This window comes from Diospyros lotus, chromosome 8 (genome assembly GCF_014633365.1).
Source record: "Diospyros lotus cultivar Yz01 chromosome 8, ASM1463336v1, whole genome shotgun sequence".
NCBI classification, from domain to species: Eukaryota; Viridiplantae; Streptophyta; class Magnoliopsida; order Ericales; family Ebenaceae; genus Diospyros; species Diospyros lotus.
Genome location: NC_068345.1, coordinates 40483055 through 40506007, shown reverse-complemented (window position 1 = coordinate 40506007; position 22953 = coordinate 40483055). Strand labels below are relative to the sequence as shown.

Here is a 22953-nt window from a genome sequence, read left to right as displayed (position 1 = left end):
GTCTTGTCTCTTAGAAGCTGTTTGGCTTATCGTTTTTTATTTGAGCTTTTAAGTTAGTTAATTTTTAATATAAAAATTGTATAACGTTTAAGTTGATAACGTGTTTGAATATATGTATTTTTAAGCTATCAGTTAATAATTATGTATTTGATTTGTAAAAACTGATAAGTTGTCAGGACTTGACAAAAAGAGTAAAATAGACATGATGCTGAATAATATAAATAAAATTTATAAAAATACTATTATTTATAAAAAATTATAAATTAATTTTTCATTGATAAAATACTTACAATTACAAGTTGATAAATTATATATAATTATTAAAAAATATATTAATATAATACTTTATATTTATAAATTTAGATTTATTTCATAAAAATATTAAATATATATGTTATACATTATATATAATTCTTTATTTTTATATTTTATCAATACATTTAAAACATTAATATTTAAATAAATTATTTCTAAAATATTTATTTGTTTTGTACATAAATATATATTATATATACACTTACAGGTCGATTAGGGATGCCACTGGCGATGGAGACGTGGGCGGTGGACGACGGTGACGGACATGGAAGAGACGACGATCAAGGTTGATGGCGACGAGGATGGCAGTAATGGAGGAGCGTCGTTGGCGCTGGACGGCTTGTGGCGACAGATCTAGAACCAGATGCGGCGATGGTGCGACCCACCAACACAAGGTTGCTTGTGGCGGCTCAATTGGACGATGACAACAACGACGGTAATGGCAAAAGCGAAGGGAAGTAAATGGGAGAAGAGAGCAAGGAAGGAGATGTAATGGTAATAACAAGGATAAGCCTGTAAATATAAAAAATATTTGAGGGCAGAATAATATTTTACATGGTTAATGTAGTAGTGTTTTTTGCAAATGCTGGGGGTACCAACTTTTGTAAAATGCTATTATAATAGTTTTTAAGTTACGTAACTTTTAAATTAATTATTATCACTCAACACTTAATTATAAAACGCTACATAGCTTATAAACAGCTTATAAGCGGTCAAATTGCTAATCCAAACAAACAGGCTATTAATTAGTTGGTTTTTTTATAGTTTTTGAACTTTAGCTTAATCTTAATAAGAACTTTTGCTTTTTTTTTATTATTATAAAATAAAATGATTTGAGATCTTATTTAAATTTAATTATGCTATTGCGTTGGCATTAAAGGAAATTTGCATCGTATTATGCTCCTAAATTATCCTTAAGGTATAATGCTCAAATTATATATTTAGAAATCTCAAACAATTAACACGACATTTTCATTATCACATGTGCCACCAGGAGAAATGGCTTGGTGGAACAAAAGAATTGATATTATCCTGAATTTGCAATGCACTTCAACTATAGGAGGTCACACTATGCAATAAAGATTATCTGTTGATCTTTAAAATCATTCTACGACCCCCCTTTACTTTGTATTTGCTATGGTATAATACTTGTACTTGAGGTATCAGGGCACTATTTTTTATATGCAATAAAAATTAGGAACTTTTAACGTAGTAAAAATATTCATAATAAATAAATTATGGACCAAAGGATGTAAGAATATTAAGTTATATACAAAAACGATACTTAATATAATAATATATCATTTTTTTACAGTAGCATCCAATGTTTAACAAAATAATATAATTCAAATTGAAATGTACACTATATAGATTTTTATCAAAATAACATAAGTTAGTCTGAAATGTACATAATATAGATTTTGACATTATGGTATATATATGCACTTTATTTTTCTATACAAAATGATAATAAAATGTACATAATGTTTATAAAATGTACATAAGTGTATGTAAAAACTAAAATTTCTAGCAAAAAGAAAAAAAAAAAACTAAAATGTTATGTAATAAATTATATTATATAGAGAGAGAGATTATACTACTAAGGATTTTTAATCAATTTTTGTGTTTATATAAATTAATTTTAGAAGATTATTTCGGGGGAAAAATCATAAAATGGGGCCCAAACCCTTTTATTACTACTTATGGAGGATGTTTTTTTTGGTAAATTTAATGGGGCAATTGGTGGCAAATTCCAATTAGAATGTGTTTAATTGTATATATTTATCATAGAAAATATATAATTATTATAATATTTTTTATAGAAATAATTAAATATTCTTAATTTTTCTGTGAAAAAATGTGTATAGTATAAACATTTAAAGTTTATTTCCATTGAATTTATTTTTCAAGGGAGTGGAGTGATTTTTGTTTTCTAGACAATTATTACTTAGAATTAAATTCTAAATAATGCAATCAAACACATCCTTAATTCTTGGGTATTGGTGTAATTTTTTCAAGTTTTAAAGATACAAGTGGAATTTTAATTCACATGGGGCCAGTGTAAATTCCCAAGTGAGGATGCTATGATGTAAGGGCAAAAAGGAAAATAACTAGACTGGAGGGGCCACATTGCAACTTTTAGAAAATTGAAAATTTGCAGTGTGGCAGTTCACCGCCACACTGCTCTGGTGCCCCTGTGGCAAGACTGGTGGGATTTTGTGTGTAATTAGGGCCTATGGTTCAAGGGTTGGGGCAAAAATCAATCCAGATTTAAATTGATTCTGAGTGTTTGAATGAGAAATTTGAAGAGAGAAGTAGAAAAGGGGTCCAGTTGAGTGAAATTGTAAGAAAAACAAAGGCATTTGATAGATTTTTGAGGAGCTAGAGTTCAACTAGTCTGGAAGAACTCAAATGGTCGCAGCAGCTATCGAGGAGAGAAGAAGAAGATAAAAAGAAAAATGAGTAGAAGGAGAAGAAGCGGAGAGCAAAAACGGAGCTAAGTGAGGCCCAGTGGGGGCCACTCCAGATCTTAATTTTTTTTATTTTATATTATTTTTAATTAAGTTTAACTTCTAAAATTAATTTAAAATTATTGTATTAAAACTTAGTTTAAATAGGTTAAATGGTCCAAATTCACTAAGTCCTAAGTTCTAATCCATTTAATTTTTAAAATTTATCCTATTTCTTTTTTTTTTTTCCAATACTCACTCAATTTTCTTTCTTTCGGTTGCTACTATAACAGTTGAAAGAGTATTTTATGCAATAAACATTGTGAAGAATCGATTACGTAATAAGATTGAAGACCAATAGATGAATGATAGCTTAATTGTGTATGTTAAAAATAATATATTTAATAAAATTAATAATGAAATCATTATACGACGTTATCAAAGTGTAAAAAAGTCGTAGAGAATAATTGTAAAAAGTTTTTTATTTTAATATTATCATTATTATCTTATTTTTAAAATTATAAGAAGAGAAACAGCTTCAATAGTAACCGACAGGAAGCAAAATTAGTCTTCATTTCTTTATTTTTTTTCCCCTCCCATTAAGGTTAATGGAGGCATTAATTTATCAATTAGGATTTTTTAGAGACTGGTATAAATATCAAAGGTGAAAGTCGACTAGTTTTTGGAATTAAGCTCATACTCTCCAATCACCAACCTGCCTTTGTACCATATCATTCCATTGCTAAATGAATAATCATGCTAGCTATTTGCATCTATGCTCAACTGTTCCAATAACCCTTTGGTCTGTGACCTCTTAGAGCGAATTCGGTATTACTGCTGAAATGGCTATTGTTATTCTTTCTTCTTGGTAGCGAGACAAAACGTTTGCTGCTACATTTTCCTTTCTTTTCCTGAAATGTATTACATAATCCAACCTTATAAGTTTAATCATACTTTTCTTCTACAATTGAGTATGCAACATTTGTTGCAATAGAAACTTCAAACTTTTATGATTCGTTTTGATGACAAATCTCCTTCCCTCTAAATAGTGTCGCTACTTCTCCATTGCTATTAGGACTGCCATCAACTCTTTCTCATAGATGATAAGTCCTTGGTGTTTGGGGACTAGGATTTGGTTAAGGAAGGGTATGGAACCTGCTATCCTATGAAAGTACTACCCCTATACTATAGTTGCTAGCATCTATTTCCAATGTGAATGGTTTGCTGAAATCAGGCAAGCCAAGCAATAGTACTTCACTTAGTGTCTTTTTCAATTGCTCAAAAGCCTTATCAGCTTTAGTGTTCCATTTAAAGCCATATTTCTTCAATAACTCAATCAATGGCTTGCTGATCATTTTATAATTCTTTACAAATCTTTGGTAATAACCGGCGAACCCTCTTAGTGCTCTAATACTAGTGGGTTTAGCTTATGCCATTACACCCTGATGAGGGAATATTTACAGGGGGCAATTTTACTGTACTACCCCTGGGAGGTTACCATTAACTCGGAGCCATGTGTGCCAATAAAGACCAATATGCGATCGCCACGTGTCAAGACTTAGGAGCTCCGCTTATCTTTATAATCTTTATTATGATTTTGAACTGGAAAGAGATAAAGAAGAAGATTAAGTCAACCAATGATATCTTTAAATATCCCAAGAATTATCTCTATTAGGGAAGATTATCTTTTCTCCCCATGGAAAGGGGATCAACCTCTCCTTTTGAAATATATCTTATCTCCTAAGGGAAAGGCCACGGGACATCTATAAATAGAGGGCAACCTCTACAGGTATGGGGATCTGATCTGACTCCTAAGGGACTCTTTTACTATCTTCCATTACTATTATACTCCTCAAAAACCCTATGAACTGACTTGAGTGTCGGAGGGATCACGGGGAGCGAGTCCCCACCCTTTTTGCAGGTACTTGGTCCGAGACAGAAGAAGGTGATCGGCTCCGCATCATCACACCCTCAATTTTCTTGGGGTTTGTACCCACTCCAACTCCTAAAATTATATGCCCCATGTAACGCCCCAACCCCAAGATAGTATATAAGGTACTATAATATTTACACGGGCGTTAAGGAAATCCCATATACTACAGTAAGGATCGTAACCTGAAATGTTGGGACTTCCATAAAATAAACATTCACACACACAATTTATCAAGATAGCAGGGAAAGTAGACTTCATTCTCCACAAGACAAAATATTGTCGAAGTTAAGAGTACAAATCTTGTAACATACTACAACATCATAAGAGACGCCTAAACAAGATAACTACACTCGCGCCGCCTCTAGGCCTTCTCCCTTTGAGCCCGAGCTTGACAGATCTGGAACATTTGAATATTCCAGGGGTATGAACACCCGGGTTAGATCGTTAAATCTAAGTGAGGGTTAAAATAACTTCATGCGTGCAAATGCAAAATGCAGAGATGCATGCTCCAGGTGGATGTGACGCCAGGGTGTTGCAATCACCCCTGCCAACCTTATCATGTAACACAGCCTAACAACACGGCCAAGTGAAGACTCCCTTCACCCATGATATTCACAACTAGTCACAAGCCACACGTAGTGATGCATGAACAAATGGAAAGAAACATGCGTATGAAATGAAATAACATGATATGCACTTGCAATCACCGCCAACATGCTCAATAATATGCACAACATGTAAGAAATACAGTTTAGAAACCACTCACCGAAGCTTCCCACTTCTTGGTTGCACAAATTCACGGCCAAACGTCGCTCCAAGTGGACTGTTCTATAAAAACCGAGACCTTTTTGTATCCAAACCTAAAATAAGTTTAGATATATAAGTAGATACTAAAATTATGAGTTTTCATGAAAAATTTCAAGCCAAGAAGACCTATAACGCGCCCACACGCGCTCCCACAAAGTCTGCCACGCGCCTGGACGCGCAGCTCTGTTGGGCGCGTGCGGCTCACGCGCCAGACGGACTTCCGACCCTGAAAATTAAAACGGGCATAACTCTCTCATTTTAACTCCGATTCGAGTGCCGTTTGAACCTACGGACTCCTCTTTCAACCCTCTACGTGGTTACAGAAAGAAGATGAGCTTACCTTGCAGTTTTGGTTACTGTTTTGCACGGATTTCAAGGGGCTCATGCCTTCCAACGGCTTGCTTTCGGCTCCTACTCGGGCAGGGTTTCCTTCCCTTCTTTACAGCAGAGTTTCCCCTCCATTATAAGCAACTTACCCCCTTAATTTAGTGGCCAAAAACCCAACCCAAGGCATTCTTATATAGTGCCCTTAAATCCATAGGATTGTGACACTTGGCTTTCTAAGATGGCGACACTTGGCACTTGAGATTTACACCCTAATTATTGCTTTCTTCCCATGGTGACAAGTGGCTCTTGAGATATGAGCCTTATCATGACATTTTTAACCCTTTAACGAATGAATTTTCGCCACATGTTATGGAGATTTGAGCCGTAATGATTGCTTTCATCCTACGGCGCCACGTGTCCTCGAGATATGAGCTTTCATTATTACTTTCTTCCTACTACGACATGTGTCCCTCAAGATGTGAGCCTTCATCATTGCTTCCATCCTACGGTGCCACGTGTCCATGTAATCATTTCTACCCATGTGTCTCCATCCATATGGTGACATGTGTCCATTAATTGAATTTAATTCGGGTTTGAAATCCACAGCCACTTTTGATATCGTTTTGGAATCCAAAGTTAGGTTTAAATGAACTTTGAAGTCCATTGCCCTTAAGTCCCCTAAAGATCCTTGAATCTCACAAATTCCCAAGTCTTTGAGAACCTAAAGAAAATCGGGAAATCGTTTAATTTATTAAATAGAAATAGATTACAAGTTTTAGGGTATTACATTCACCCCTCCTTAAAAGAAAATTTCGTCCTCGAAATTTATTCCATATTCTCTAATACATCAAAAAGATAAGGGTATTTCTGGCGCATCTCTTGTTCTCTTTCCCATGTGATGTCTTCAAGGTTGTGATGTCTCCATAACACTTTTACCAGCGGTATTGCTTTATTCCTCAGCACTTGCTCCTTTCGATCAAGAATTTCCACAGGTTCCTCTATAAATGACAAATTGTCTTGCAGCTCGACTACTTCTGCAGATGTCTGTTGAGATGGATCTGGCTCGAATTTCCTCAATTGAGATACATGAAAAACGTTGTGAATGTTAGATAGTGCTGGGGGTAAGGCCAATCTATATGCGACTGGTCCAACCCGTTCTAAAACTTCATATGGCCCGATGTACCGCGGGCTCAATTTTCCTTGCTTCTTTCCTCTGGAGATCATACGGAAAGGCGAAACCTTTAAGTATACATTATCCCCCATCTTGAACTCCAAATCTCTCCTTCGGTTATCCGCATAGGATTTTTGTCTACTTTGGGCAATCTTCATTCGTTCTTGAATCATTTTGATCTTTTCACTGGTCCTTTGTACCAATTCGGGACCCAAAAGTTGTCTCTCACCCACTTCCGTCCAGCAAAGCGGTGTCCTGCACTTCCTCCCATAGAGGGCTTCATAAGGCGCCATCCCGATGCTACTGTGATAGCTATTATTATATGCAAATTCAACCAATGGTAAGTGCTCTTCCCAACTCCTTGAAAAGTCAATTACACAAGCCCGTAGCATGTCTTCCAATGTTTGAATTGTTCTTTCCGACTGTCCGTCAGTTTGGGGATGATAAGCAGTGCTCAAACGTAACTGTGTTCCCAAACTTTGCTGCAAACTTTCCCAAAATCGAGAAGTAAATCTCGGGTCTCTATCGGAGACTATGCTGACCGGCGTCCCATGCAATCGAATTATCTCCTTAATGTAGAGTTGAGCCAATTTGCTTACTGAATGCCCAACCTTCATGGGTAAGAAGTGCGCAGATTTAGTTAGCCTGTCTACTATTACCCATATGGCATCATTTCCAGTGGGTGTTTTTGGCAATCCTATTACGAAATCCATGGTCACATGCTCCCATTTCCATTCGGGGATTTCTAGCGGTTGAAGTTTTCCAGCAGGTTTCTGATGCTCAGCTTTTATTCGTTGACAGGTATCACATTGAGCTACGTATCGAGCAACACTTTTCTTCATTCCTGGCCACCAGTACAAATCCCTCAAGTCTTTATACATCTTGGTAGCTCCGGGATGAATAGTATATTTAGCCCGATGTGCTTCTTCCAGAATTGCTTGCCTCAAATCCTTATCTCTGGGCACGTAGACTCGATTTTGGAATCGAAGCACTCCATTCGAGAAATCAAAATCAGGATTCTTAACTCGCCCTTGGTCATCCACCCAAGACTTTATCCTCGAATCCTCAGAAGTAGCTTGCCGAATCTGTTCTAGAAGATGAGAGTGAATTGTTAGGCTAGCGACGTAAACAGACATTTCTTTAGGCATCACATTCACTGTCAACTGGCTAAAAGCCTCCACCAGTTCCCATTCCTGAGACATCAAACTGGCCATCAACATAGGCCCTTTCCTACTTAGTGCATCAGCCACTAAGTTTGCCTTCCCAGGATGGTACTGGATTGTACAGTCGTAATCCTTCAAAAATTCCATCCATCGCCGCTGCCTCATATTCAAGTCTTTCTGAGAGAACAGATACTTCAAGCTTTTATGATCCGTGAAGACCTCAAATTTCTCACCATACAAATAGTGCCGCCAGAGCTTCAAGGCAAACACCACCGCAGCTAATTCTAAATCATGCGTGGGATAATTTCGTTCATGTGGCTTTAACTGTCTAGATCCGTAAGCTATCACTTTCCCATATTGCATAAGGACACATCCCAATCCGTTTTTTGATGCATCAGTATATATCATGAATCCTCCTGACCCATTAGGCATTGACAAGATGGGTGCAGAAATCAACCTCCTTTTCAACTCATTGAAACTTTGCTCACAAGCTTCACTCCATTCGAATTTAACCCCCTTTTGGGTGAGTCGTGTGAGGGGCATAGCTATACGGGAAAATCCTTCCACAAATTTCCTATAGTAACCCGCTAGCCCTAAAAAGCTTTTTATTTCAGTCACCGTCTTAGGCGACCCCCAGCTTTTTATTGACTCGACTTTAGTGGGGTCCACTGCTATTCCATCCTCCGATATGACATGACCCAAGAAAGCTACCTTTCTCATCCAAAATTCGCATTTCGAAAATTTAGCATAAAGCTTATGTTTCTGAAGAGTCTCCAAAACAATCCTTAAATGTTGCTCATGTTCTTCCTCACTCTTTGAGTAAATCAAGATATCATCAATAAATACAATCACAAACTGATCCAGGTAAGATTTAAACACCCTATTCATTAGATCCATAAAAGCAGCAGGTGCATTGGTTAGCTCAAATGGCATTACCAAATACTCGTAGTGTCCATACCGTGATCTGAAAGCAGTTTTTGGAATGTCCTCTGCCCTAATTCTCAGTTGATAATATCCCGACCTCAAATCAATTTTAGAGAACACCCTCGCCCCTTGTAGCTGATCAAAGAGTTCATCAATCCTTGGCAACGGATACTTATTTTTGATGGTAACTTTGTTTAATTGGCGGTAATCTATACACATCCTTAAGCTCCCATCTTTCTTCTTTACAAATAATACTGGGGCTCCCCAAGGTGACACACTTGGCTGAATAAAACCCTTGTCTAAAAGGTCTTGGAGCTGACTTCTTAGCTCTTTTAGCTCTGCTGGGGCCATCCTATAAGGTGGTATAGATATCGGGTTTACCCCAGGTACAACTTTTATAGCAAATTCAATTTCCCGATGAGGGGGTAATCCTGGTAGGTCCTCTGGAAAAACTTGAGGAAATTCCTTTACCACAGGTATGTCACCTAATTCCCATTTCTTATTCTCAACCCCTTCGACACAAGCTAGATACCCATAAGCACCATTTTCCATCATTCTAATGGCCTTAAGCACAGTTATTCGCTTGATTTCCCCAATACTATCCTGACCTCGAAATTTCACCCAAGTTCCACACTCGTCTTGTAAGCTTACTACCTTTCTACGACAATCCACTTTGGCATTATATTTAGATAGGAAATCCATCCCTAAGATTAGATCAAAATCTTGTATGTCCAGGGATATAAGCTCAATTGCCCACTCACCATTTCCAAATGAAATCTTCCCATCCTTATAACCCAAACGGGTTTCCATCTCTTTATTTAAAGGAGTGGCTATCACCATGGGGTAACTAAGTTCTTCCAACTCCAATTCTAAGCATCGTGTCAATGCATGAGATATGAATGAATGCGTGGATCCAGGATCTACCAGTACTTGTACCGAGGTATTAAGAAAGATCATCGTACCTTGAATTACTGCTGGATTTAAGGTCACATCTTCCTTTGACAGGTTGAATACGCGACCTTGGCGAAATCCTTGGCTCCCTTTATTTGCTCCCTGCTGACCTGGTCCCTTCCCTTGCGGACAATCCTTGGAAACATGGCCGGGTCGTTGACAATTGTAGCACACCCGTCCCTTCGTACATTCACGGATCATGTGGTCATTAGCTCCGCAATTATAGCACTTTGGGGTCTCTATCTTGCATGGCTTCCCTGAATGTGACTTCTGACATTTAGGGCAATTCTCTTTTTTCTTGAAATTTTTCCCTCGAGGTCCTAAGTTAGACCCTCTATCAAACTTCCTGTCTGTTGGGTTTTGGGATTCATTTCTCAAGGAGTTCATCCTCTCATGATTACTCTCCACAGTCTGGGCTTGAAAGACTACTTCTGCATACGTGCGTGGCCCGACAGAACTCAAGGCTTGTTGAATTTCCATTTTCAATCCTCCCAGGAATTTTTGAGCCTTGGCCTCCTCGTCCAAATTATAGATAGGCATATACTTAATGAGACGTGTGAACCTATCTTCATACTGGGCAACTGACATGCCCTCGGTCTGTCGCAGGTTCATGAACTCTCGGCTTTTCTCCATCTTCTTGCACAGAGGAAAGTACTTAGCATTGAAAAGTTCCTTAAATCGCGCCCACGAAACATTTGGCTCACCTTGCCCTTCAGGACTTCGTAAGGCCCTCTGCATCGTCTTCCACCATTGATCTGCCTCGTCTCGAAGTTGGAAAGTGGCACAACTAACCTTATCCTCCTCATCACAGCCAATGAAGTCAAAGATTTTCTCGATTTGTTCCACCCAATACTCGCTTTCGCAAGGATCGGCTCCTGCTTTCCCTCGAAAAATGGGTGGATTCAGTCGCTGAAATCGGTCGCTGATATCTGGACTTTGGGGATTGATATGCCCCGTTGGCTGTGTAGGTCGTGTCCCTTGCATGACGACAACCATGTTCTCAAGAATCCGCTCGACTCGGGTCATCCGATCTCCATATTCTTGATTCCTCTCATGCGGTTGGCTACCCTGGGGTGCCTCTGTCCTTTCCTCCCAAACTTCATTTCCTTGCCTACAGTTCCGGGTCCGACGGGTGTTCACCATCTGAAAACATCCACACAAGAAATCATAAGACTAGCATTGTTAACGTGTGGCTTCTAACGATCTATCTACAACAAATGAGTAAACTAAGCATACCACCATGTATCCGGAAAATTCCCAAATGCTATCATCAGTACTTAAGTTGCGCCTACCCAACCTTTGCCCAGTTTCATATGGTGTCCCTAATCCCAAAAGTTTCCCTAGGCACTAACCATTCTGGTCGTTCTAGTGTCTTTCAATTCTACTAATCTTAAGATTTAATGAGTCATACCTAAAGGAAATCCAATACCTTCATCCTCAATTAGATCCTACAATCCCTTGAAAATCCCCAAAAATGGCCGCCTGATTTTCCAAAAGCCATTATTCCTAATTCTTAAAATCTCGGATTTGTGTTTGAACATATTCCTCATTCCCCAAATATTTCAAAATCTAGATCCCCAATAATCGCTTAAACTTCTTCGTCACGTTTATTGGTAGGCCACGAGATTTCATCTAACAACAAATACACTTACATATCCTTATTCATTACTACTATCGTTCGTACATATAAACAAGCTGCCCTGCTGACATGGATCCATTCCTGATATAGGGCAACATCTCCAAAGTTAGTCTCATTAAACCCAAATCAAAATTATAGGGCTCTGATACCAACTGTAACGCCCCAACCCCAAGATAGTATATAAGGTACTATAATATTTACACGGGCGTTAAGGAAATCCCATATACTACAGTAAGGATCGTAACCTGAAATGTTGGGACTTCCATAAAATAAACATTCACACACACAATTTATCAAGATAGCAGGGAAAGTAGACTTCATTCTCCACAAGACAAAATATTGTCGAAGTTAAGAGTACAAATCTTGTAACATACTACAACATCATAAGAGACGCCTAAACAAGATAACTACACTCGCGCCGCCTCTAGGCCTTCTCCCTTTGAGCCCGAGCTTGACAGATCTGGAACATTTGAATATTCCAGGGGTATGAACACCCGGGTTAGATCGTTAAATCTAAGTGAGGGTTAAAATAACTTCATGCGTGCAAATGCAAAATGCAGAGATGCATGCTCCAGGTGGATGTGACGCCAGGGTGTTGCAATCACCCCTGCCAACCTTATCATGTAACACAGCCTAACAACACGGCCAAGTGAAGACTCCCTTCACCCATGATATTCACAACTAGTCACAAGCCACACGTAGTGATGCATGAACAAATGGAAAGAAACATGCGTATGAAATGAAATAACATGATATGCACTTGCAATCACCGCCAACATGCTCAATAATATGCACAACATGTAAGAAATACAGTTTAGAAACCACTCACCGAAGCTTCCCACTTCTTGGTTGCACAAATTCACGGCCAAACGTCGCTCCAAGTGGACTGTTCTATAAAAACCGAGACCTTTTTGTATCCAAACCTAAAATAAGTTTAGATATATAAGTAGATACTAAAATTATGAGTTTTCATGAAAAATTTCAAGCCAAGAAGACCTATAACGCGCCCACACGCGCTCCCACAAAGTCTGCCACGCGCCTGGACGCGCAGCTCTGTTGGGCGCGTGCGGCTCACGCGCCAGACGGACTTCCGACCCTGAAAATTAAAACGGGCATAACTCTCTCATTTTAACTCCGATTCGAGTGCCGTTTGAACCTACGGACTCCTCTTTCAACCCTCTACGTGGTTACAGAAAGAAGATGAGCTTACCTTGCAGTTTTGGTTACTGTTTTGCACGGATTTCAAGGGGCTCGTGCCTTCCAACGGCTTGCTTTCGGCTCCTACTCGGGCAGGGTTTCCTTCCCTTCTTTACAGCAGAGTTTCCCCTCCATTATAAGCAACTTACCCCCTTAATTTAGTGGCCAAAAACCCAACCCAAGGCATTCTTATATAGTGCCCTTAAATCCATAGGATTGTGACACTTGGCTTTCTAAGATGGCGACACTTGGCACTTGAGATTTACACCCTAATTATTGCTTTCTTCCCATGGTGACAAGTGGCTCTTGAGATATGAGCCTTATCATGACATTTTTAACCCTTTAACGAATGAATTTTCGCCACATGTTATGGAGATTTGAGCCGTAATGATTGCTTTCATCCTACGGCGCCACGTGTCCTCGAGATATGAGCTTTCATTATTACTTTCTTCCTACTACGACATGTGTCCCTCAAGATGTGAGCCTTCATCATTGCTTCCATCCTACGGTGCCACGTGTCCATGTAATCATTTCTACCCATGTGTCTCCATCCATATGGTGACATGTGTCCATTAATTGAATTTAATTCGGGTTTGAAATCCACAGCCACTTTTGATATCGTTTTGGAATCCAAAGTTAGGTTTAAATGAACTTTGAAGTCCATTGCCCTTAAGTCCCCTAAAGATCCTTGAATCTCACAAATTCCCAAGTCTTTGAGAACCTAAAGAAAATCGGGAAATCGTTTAATTTATTAAATAGAAATAGATTACAAGTTTTAGGGTATTACATTCACCCCTCCTTAAAAGAAAATTTCGTCCTCGAAATTTATTCCATATTCTCTAATACATCAAAAAGATAAGGGTATTTCTGGCGCATCTCTTGTTCTCTTTCCCATGTGATGTCTTCAAGGTTGTGATGTCTCCATAACACTTTTACCAGCGGTATTGCTTTATTCCTCAGCACTTGCTCCTTTCGATCAAGAATTTCCACAGGTTCCTCTATAAATGACAAATTGTCTTGCAGCTCGACTACTTCTGCAGATGTCTGTTGAGATGGATCTGGCTCGAATTTCCTCAATTGAGATACATGAAAAACGTTGTGAATGTTAGATAGTGCTGGGGGTAAGGCCAATCTATATGCGACTGGTCCAACCCGTTCTAAAACTTCATATGGCCCGATGTACCGCGGGCTCAATTTTCCTTGCTTCTTTCCTCTGGAGATCATACGGAAAGGCGAAACCTTTAAGTATACATTATCCCCCATCTTGAACTCCAAATCTCTCCTTCGGTTATCCGCATAGGATTTTTGTCTACTTTGGGCAATCTTCATTCGTTCTTGAATCATTTTGATCTTTTCACTGGTCCTTTGTACCAATTCGGGACCCAAAAGTTGTCTCTCACCCACTTCCGTCCAGCAAAGCGGTGTCCTGCACTTCCTCCCATAGAGGGCTTCATAAGGCGCCATCCCGATGCTACTGTGATAGCTATTATTATATGCAAATTCAACCAATGGTAAGTGCTCTTCCCAACTCCTTGAAAAGTCAATTACACAAGCCCGTAGCATGTCTTCCAATGTTTGAATTGTTCTTTCCGACTGTCCGTCAGTTTGGGGATGATAAGCAGTGCTCAAACGTAACTGTGTTCCCAAACTTTGCTGCAAACTTTCCCAAAATCGAGAAGTAAATCTCGGGTCTCTATCGGAGACTATGCTGACCGGCGTCCCATGCAATCGAATTATCTCCTTAATGTAGAGTTGAGCCAATTTGCTTACTGAATGCCCAACCTTCATGGGTAAGAAGTGCGCAGATTTAGTTAGCCTGTCTACTATTACCCATATGGCATCATTTCCAGTGGGTGTTTTTGGCAATCCTATTACGAAATCCATGGTCACATGCTCCCATTTCCATTCGGGGATTTCTAGCGGTTGAAGTTTTCCAGCAGGTTTCTGATGCTCAGCTTTTATTCGTTGACAGGTATCACATTGAGCTACGTATCGAGCAACACTTTTCTTCATTCCTGGCCACCAGTACAAATCCCTCAAGTCTTTATACATCTTGGTAGCTCCGGGATGAATAGTATATTTAGCCCGATGTGCTTCTTCCAGAATTGCTTGCCTCAAATCCTTATCTCTGGGCACGTAGACTCGATTTTGGAATCGAAGCACTCCATTCGAGAAATCAAAATCAGGATTCTTAACTCGCCCTTGGTCATCCACCCAAGACTTTATCCTCGAATCCTCAGAAGTAGCTTGCCGAATCTGTTCTAGAAGATGAGAGTGAATTGTTAGGCTAGCGACGTAAACAGACATTTCTTTAGGCATCACATTCACTGTCAACTGGCTAAAAGCCTCCACCAGTTCCCATTCCTGAGACATCAAACTGGCCATCAACATAGGCCCTTTCCTACTTAGTGCATCAGCCACTAAGTTTGCCTTCCCAGGATGGTACTGGATTGTACAGTCGTAATCCTTCAAAAATTCCATCCATCGCCGCTGCCTCATATTCAAGTCTTTCTGAGAGAACAGATACTTCAAGCTTTTATGATCCGTGAAGACCTCAAATTTCTCACCATACAAATAGTGCCGCCAGAGCTTCAAGGCAAACACCACCGCAGCTAATTCTAAATCATGCGTGGGATAATTTCGTTCATGTGGCTTTAACTGTCTAGATCCGTAAGCTATCACTTTCCCATATTGCATAAGGACACATCCCAATCCGTTTTTTGATGCATCAGTATATATCATGAATCCTCCTGACCCATTAGGCATTGACAAGATGGGTGCAGAAATCAACCTCCTTTTCAACTCATTGAAACTTTGCTCACAAGCTTCACTCCATTCGAATTTAACCCCCTTTTGGGTGAGTCGTGTGAGGGGCATAGCTATACGGGAAAATCCTTCCACAAATTTCCTATAGTAACCCGCTAGCCCTAAAAAGCTTTTTATTTCAGTCACCGTCTTAGGCGACCCCCAGCTTTTTATTGACTCGACTTTAGTGGGGTCCACTGCTATTCCATCCTCCGATATGACATGACCCAAGAAAGCTACCTTTCTCATCCAAAATTCGCATTTCGAAAATTTAGCATAAAGCTTATGTTTCTGAAGAGTCTCCAAAACAATCCTTAAATGTTGCTCATGTTCTTCCTCACTCTTTGAGTAAATCAAGATATCATCAATAAATACAATCACAAACTGATCCAGGTAAGATTTAAACACCCTATTCATTAGATCCATAAAAGCAGCAGGTGCATTGGTTAGCTCAAATGGCATTACCAAATACTCGTAGTGTCCATACCGTGATCTGAAAGCAGTTTTTGGAATGTCCTCTGCCCTAATTCTCAGTTGATAATATCCCGACCTCAAATCAATTTTAGAGAACACCCTCGCCCCTTGTAGCTGATCAAAGAGTTCATCAATCCTTGGCAACGGATACTTATTTTTGATGGTAACTTTGTTTAATTGGCGGTAATCTATACACATCCTTAAGCTCCCATCTTTCTTCTTTACAAATAATACTGGGGCTCCCCAAGGTGACACACTTGGCTGAATAAAACCCTTGTCTAAAAGGTCTTGGAGCTGACTTCTTAGCTCTTTTAGCTCTGCTGGGGCCATCCTATAAGGTGGTATAGATATCGGGTTTACCCCAGGTACAACTTTTATAGCAAATTCAATTTCCCGATGAGGGGGTAATCCTGGTAGGTCCTCTGGAAAAACTTGAGGAAATTCCTTTACCACAGGTATGTCACCTAATTCCCATTTCTTATTCTCAACCCCTTCGACACAAGCTAGATACCCATAAGCACCATTTTCCATCATTCTAATGGCCTTAAGCACAGTTATTCGCTTGATTTCCCCAATACTATCCTGACCTCGAAATTTCACCCAAGTTCCACACTCGTCTTGTAAGCTTACTACCTTTCTACGACAATCCACTTTGGCATTATATTTAGATAGGAAATCCATCCCTAAGATTAGATCAAAATCTTGTATGTCCAGGGATATAAGCTCAATTGCCCACTCACCATTTCCAAATGAAATCTTCCCATCCTTATAACCCAAACGGGTTTCCATCTCTTTATTTAAAGGAGTGGCTATCACCATGGGGTAACTAAGTTCTTCCAACTCCAATTCTAAGCATCGTGTCAATGCATGAGATATGAATGAATGCGTGGATCCAGGATCTACCAGTACTTGTACCGAGGTATTAAGAAAGATCATCGTACCTTGAATTACTGCTGGATTTAAGGTCACATCTTCCTTTGACAGGTTGAATACGCGACCTTGGCGAAATCCTTGGCTCCCTTTATTTGCTCCCTGCTGACCTGGTCCCTTCCCTTGCGGACAATCCTTGGAAACATGGCCGGGTCGTTGACAATTGTAGCACACCCGTCCCTTCGTACATTCACGGATCATGTGGTCATTAGCTCCGCAATTATAGCACTTTGGGGTCTCTATCTTGCATGGCTTCCCTGAATGTGACTTCTGACATTTAGGGCAATTCTCTTTTTTCTTGAAATTTTTCCCTCGAGGTCCTAAGTTAGACCCTCTATCAAACTTCCTGTCTGTTGGGTTTTGGGATTCATTTCTCAAGGAGTTCATCCTCTCATGATTACTCTCCACAGTCTGGGCTTGAAAGACTACTTCTGCATACGTGCGTGGCCCGACAGAACTCAAGGCTTGTTGAATTTCCATTTTCAATCCTCCCAGGAATTTTTGAGCCTTGGCCTCCTCGTCCAAATTATAGATAGGCATATACTTAATGAGACGTGTGAACCTATCTTCATACTGGGCAACTGACATGCCCTCGGTCTGTCGCAGGTTCATGAACTCTCGGCTTTTCTCCATCTTCTTGCACAGAGGAAAGTACTTAGCATTGAAAAGTTCCTTAAATCGCGCCCACGAAACATTTGGCTCACCTTGCCCTTCAGGACTTCGTAAGGCCCTCTGCATCGTCTTCCACCATTGATCTGCCTCGTCTCGAAGTTGGAAAGTGGCACAACTAACCTTATCCTCCTCATCACAGCCAATGAAGTCAAAGATTTTCTCGATTTGTTCCACCCAATACTCGCTTTCGCAAGGATCGGCTCCTGCTTTCCCTCGAAAAATGGGTGGATTCAGTCGCTGAAATCGGTCGCTGATATCTGGACTTTGGGGATTGATATGCCCCGTTGGCTGTGTAGGTCGTGTCCCTTGCATGACGACAACCATGTTCTCAAGAATCCGCTCGACTCGGGTCATCCGATCTCCATATTCTTGATTCCTCTCATGCGGTTGGCTACCCTGGGGTGCCTCTGTCCTTTCCTCCCAAACTTCATTTCCTTGCCTACAGTTCCGGGTCCGACGGGTGTTCACCATCTGAAAACATCCACACAAGAAATCATAAGACTAGCATTGTTAACGTGTGGCTTCTAACGATCTATCTACAACAAATGAGTAAACTAAGCATACCACCATGTATCCGGAAAATTCCCAAATGCTATCATCAGTACTTAAGTTGCGCCTACCCAACCTTTGCCCAGTTTCATATGGTGTCCCTAATCCCAAAAGTTTCCCTAGGCACTAACCATTCTGGTCGTTCTAGTGTCTTTCAATTCTACTAATCTTAAGATTTAATGAGTCATACCTAAAGGAAATCCAATACCTTCATCCTCAATTAGATCCTACAATCCCTTGAAAATCCCCAAAAATGGCCGCCTGATTTTCCAAAAGCCATTATTCCTAATTCTTAAAATCTCGGATTTGTGTTTGAACATATTCCTCATTCCCCAAATATTTCAAAATCTAGATCCCCAATAATCGCTTAAACTTCTTCGTCACGTTTATTGGTAGGCCACGAGATTTCATCTAACAACAAATACACTTACATATCCTTATTCATTACTACTATCGTTCGTACATATAAACAAGCTGCCCTGCTGACATGGATCCATTCCTGATATAGGGCAACATCTCCAAAGTTAGTCTCATTAAACCCAAATCAAAATTATAGGGCTCTGATACCAACTGTAACGCCCCAACCCCAAGATAGTATATAAGGTACTATAATATTTACACGGGCGTTAAGGAAATCCCATATACTACAGTAAGGATCGTAACCTGAAATGTTGGGACTTCCATAAAATAAACATTCACACACACAATTTATCAAGATAGCAGGGAAAGTAGACTTCATTCTCCACAAGACAAAATATTGTCGAAGTTAAGAGTACAAATCTTGTAACATACTACAACATCATAAGAGACGCCTAAACAAGATAACTACACTCGCGCCGCCTCTAGGCCTTCTCCCTTTGAGCCCGAGCTTGACAGATCTGGAACATTTGAATATTCCAGGGGTATGAACACCCGGGTTAGATCGTTAAATCTAAGTGAGGGTTAAAATAACTTCATGCGTGCAAATGCAAAATGCAGAGATGCATGCTCCAGGTGGATGTGACGCCAGGGTGTTGCAATCACCCCTGCCAACCTTATCATGTAACACAGCCTAACAACACGGCCAAGTGAAGACTCCCTTCACCCATGATATTCACAACTAGTCACAAGCCACACGTAGTGATGCATGAACAAATGGAAAGAAACATGCGTATGAAATGAAATAACATGATATGCACTTGCAATCACCGCCAACATGCTCAATAATATGCACAACATGTAAGAAATACAGTTTAGAAACCACTCACCGAAGCTTCCCACTTCTTGGTTGCACAAATTCACGGCCAAACGTCGCTCCAAGTGGACTGTTCTATAAAAACCGAGACCTTTTTGTATCCAAACCTAAAATAAGTTTAGATATATAAGTAGATACTAAAATTATGAGTTTTCATGAAAAATTTCAAGCCAAGAAGACCTATAACGCGCCCACACGCGCTCCCACAAAGTCTGCCACGCGCCTGGACGCGCAGCTCTGTTGGGCGCGTGCGGCTCACGCGCCAGACGGACTTCCGACCCTGAAAATTAAAACGGGCATAACTCTCTCATTTTAACTCCGATTCGAGTGCCGTTTGAACCTACGGACTCCTCTTTCAACCCTCTACGTGGTTACAGAAAGAAGATGAGCTTACCTTGCAGTTTTGGTTACTGTTTTGCACGGATTTCAAGGGGCTCGTGCCTTCCAACGGCTTGCTTTCGGCTCCTACTCGGGCAGGGTTTCCTTCCCTTCTTTACAGCAGAGTTTCCCCTCCATTATAAGCAACTTACCCCCTTAATTTAGTGGCCAAAAACCCAACCCAAGGCATTCTTATATAGTGCCCTTAAATCCATAGGATTGTGACACTTGGCTTTCTAAGATGGCGACACTTGGCACTTGAGATTTACACCCTAATTATTGCTTTCTTCCCATGGTGACAAGTGGCTCTTGAGATATGAGCCTTATCATGACATTTTTAACCCTTTAACGAATGAATTTTCGCCACATGTTATGGAGATTTGAGCCGTAATGATTGCTTTCATCCTACGGCGCCACGTGTCCTCGAGATATGAGCTTTCATTATTACTTTCTTCCTACTACGACATGTGTCCCTCAAGATGTGAGCCTTCATCATTGCTTCCATCCTACGGTGCCACGTGTCCATGTAATCATTTCTACCCATGTGTCTCCATCCATATGGTGACATGTGTCCATTAATTGAATTTAATTCGGGTTTGAAATCCACAGCCACTTTTGATATCGTTTTGGAATCCAAAGTTAGGTTTAAATGAACTTTGAAGTCCATTGCCCTTAAGTCCCCTAAAGATCCTTGAATCTCACAAATTCCCAAGTCTTTGAGAACCTAAAGAAAATCGGGAAATCGTTTAATTTATTAAATAGAAATAGATTACAAGTTTTAGGGTATTACACCCCACACATTTTACTTGTCTTTGTACAAAAGCACACTTTGATCATTTGATATACAATCGATTGAATCTCAAGATCTCAAATGAGCGAAAAAAAGATCATAGACTAGGATGTCATCAAATAAGACTAACACAAATTTCTTGAGATATGGCTCAAAAAATTGGTTCATAAGAGCTTGGAATGTAGCAGGTGCATTGGTTAGACTGAAAGACATCATGGTGAATTCAAAATGGTCGTGGTGTGTCTTGAAGGTTGTTTTGGGTATGTCATTTGGATCCATTCTAATTTGATGGTATCTAGATCTTAGGTCCAGTTTAAAGAATGTAGAGGTGTGTTTGAGCTCATCTAATAGGTTCTCAATTATTGGAATAGAAAATTTATCTTTAATGGTAATGACATTGAGTTGTCTATAATCAACATAGAAACGTCATGTGTCATATTTTTTCTTAACCAATAGGATGGATGAAGTAAATGGATTGTATCTAGATCTGATAACGGATTGGTTTAACATCTCTTTAACCAATATTTTTATCTCAAATTTGACTACAAATATAGATTGGTTCGACAACTTTAGTACATGTTTCAAATGTGTAATTAAAATAGCAAACAATTTAAATTATCATATAAAAATAAAAATATAAGAGTTAAATTATAAATTTTATATAAATATTTGTTCTATTAAATGATATCCACTTCTATGTGAGTCTTTATTAATATTTTATTTTATTAAATTTATTCTATTATTCACGTCGAGTTCGATCGAAGTGGGCACGGAGGGGGCCCTCGTTTTGCTCGCGTTAACGTTCTCGTTCGTTTCATGTCATGGCTGTAGAAAGTGCGGTGGAATGGGGGACAGAGACTTATTTTAACGCAAATGGGGGTGTCGAAGGAAGCAAGGACACAGAGACACTAATGCCTTGGCAGTTTGTTTGCAGAGGCATCCAATCCAATCCATTCACACTGCTTTGCCCCCAAAGAATCTATCAAACAATAAAAAAATATTAATTAATAATATTAATTTTAGAATGCTTTATAATTTTTTTTCATTTCTTATGCTCAATGAATTAATTACATAATTATTACAAGAGAGACTACATATTTTAAATCTTAGAAACAAATAGGGTAAAATATTATTTTTAAATAAGCTTAGATGAAGTTCATGATTATATTTTTTGGTTTCAAAAATACCTGTATTATCACTTATGTTTCAATTTTGTCAATATTTGCTAATAAATTATTGACGTGGCAAGTGGATCCTAAAAAGAGAAAATTTATGAAAAATAATTAAATATAATATTAATTATAAGAAATTTAGGTAAGTTTATATATACTTTGGTTATTATAATATATAATTAATATATTTTGATAAAATGATATAAAATATTTTGTTAAAGAATGATGTAAGAAATTTAAACATGTTACATAATTATCATATACTTATATAAAATTGTATTAATTATATATATTTTATTAATAAAGATTAGCAATATGGTCTTTTCTTATTTTTTATCAAAGTATACTGATGGAATTAAAATATAAAGGAATAATGAGGATGCATTCAAGATGGTGATTACGAATTATATATATATATATATATATCATATATATTATATATTACGTCAAAGGAAGCAAGGATGTCGCTCGCCATCTCCTCTGTTTTATCAGTGTCGAATTTGAGATTTGGAGTATAGTTAAATTTTATTTTTTTATAATAAAATATAAAAAATAAATAAATATTTATACCATATCAAATAATAAAATTAATTTTTTTTAAATTATTAATTAAAAATTACTCTCTTTGTAATTTTAAAGACAAAAATATCAATCAAGTTTACATAATCAACTTGTTCGATTATTTTTTTTTCTCAATAAACAACATAGTCAATCCATGACACACTTAAGCAAATTGAATACCAATATTCTCAATAAACAACATAGCAAAAAATATATTTTAATGTATATTAAATTAATATAATTAATAATTTTATTAAAAAATAATATTTTATAAATTTTATTTAAATTATTTAATATCATATTTATTTTAATCTTTTTGATAATTATTTTTTTTAAAATTAAATATATAATTATTAATTAATAACTTAAAAATACATTTATTTAAATATATTATGTGATTAAACCTTACCCAACACCCCAAATTTGGTTTAAGCAATGGGTCGCTCACCCCAATTTGAAACCCTAATTTCTTCAACTCTCCGTACCGTTAATTCTTCATCGCCTTCGGTGA

The 22953-nt window shown here is 38.6% G+C and overlaps 1 protein-coding gene and 1 long non-coding RNA gene across 12 annotated transcripts in view; both read right to left on the bottom strand.

Annotated features, from left to right (window-relative positions):
- LOC127807354 (receptor-like serine/threonine-protein kinase SD1-8) overlaps positions 1-22953 on the bottom strand; it is an 87210-nt gene that overhangs the window by 25848 nt on the left and 38409 nt on the right. The window lies entirely within an intron of this gene.
- On the bottom strand, positions 4961-20051 carry LOC127807374 (uncharacterized). Of its 6 annotated transcripts, none has more exons than XR_008024670.1 (3): positions 19936-20051; positions 12510-12603; positions 4961-5095 (listed from the first exon to the last, which is right to left on the bottom strand). It is a non-coding gene; the product is annotated as an uncharacterized LOC127807374 (long non-coding RNA). The 6 variants fall into 6 exon arrangements; XR_008024666.1 differs by lacking the exon at positions 12510-12603 and adding an exon at positions 5465-5558; XR_008024668.1 differs by lacking the exon at positions 19936-20051 and adding an exon at positions 12891-13006.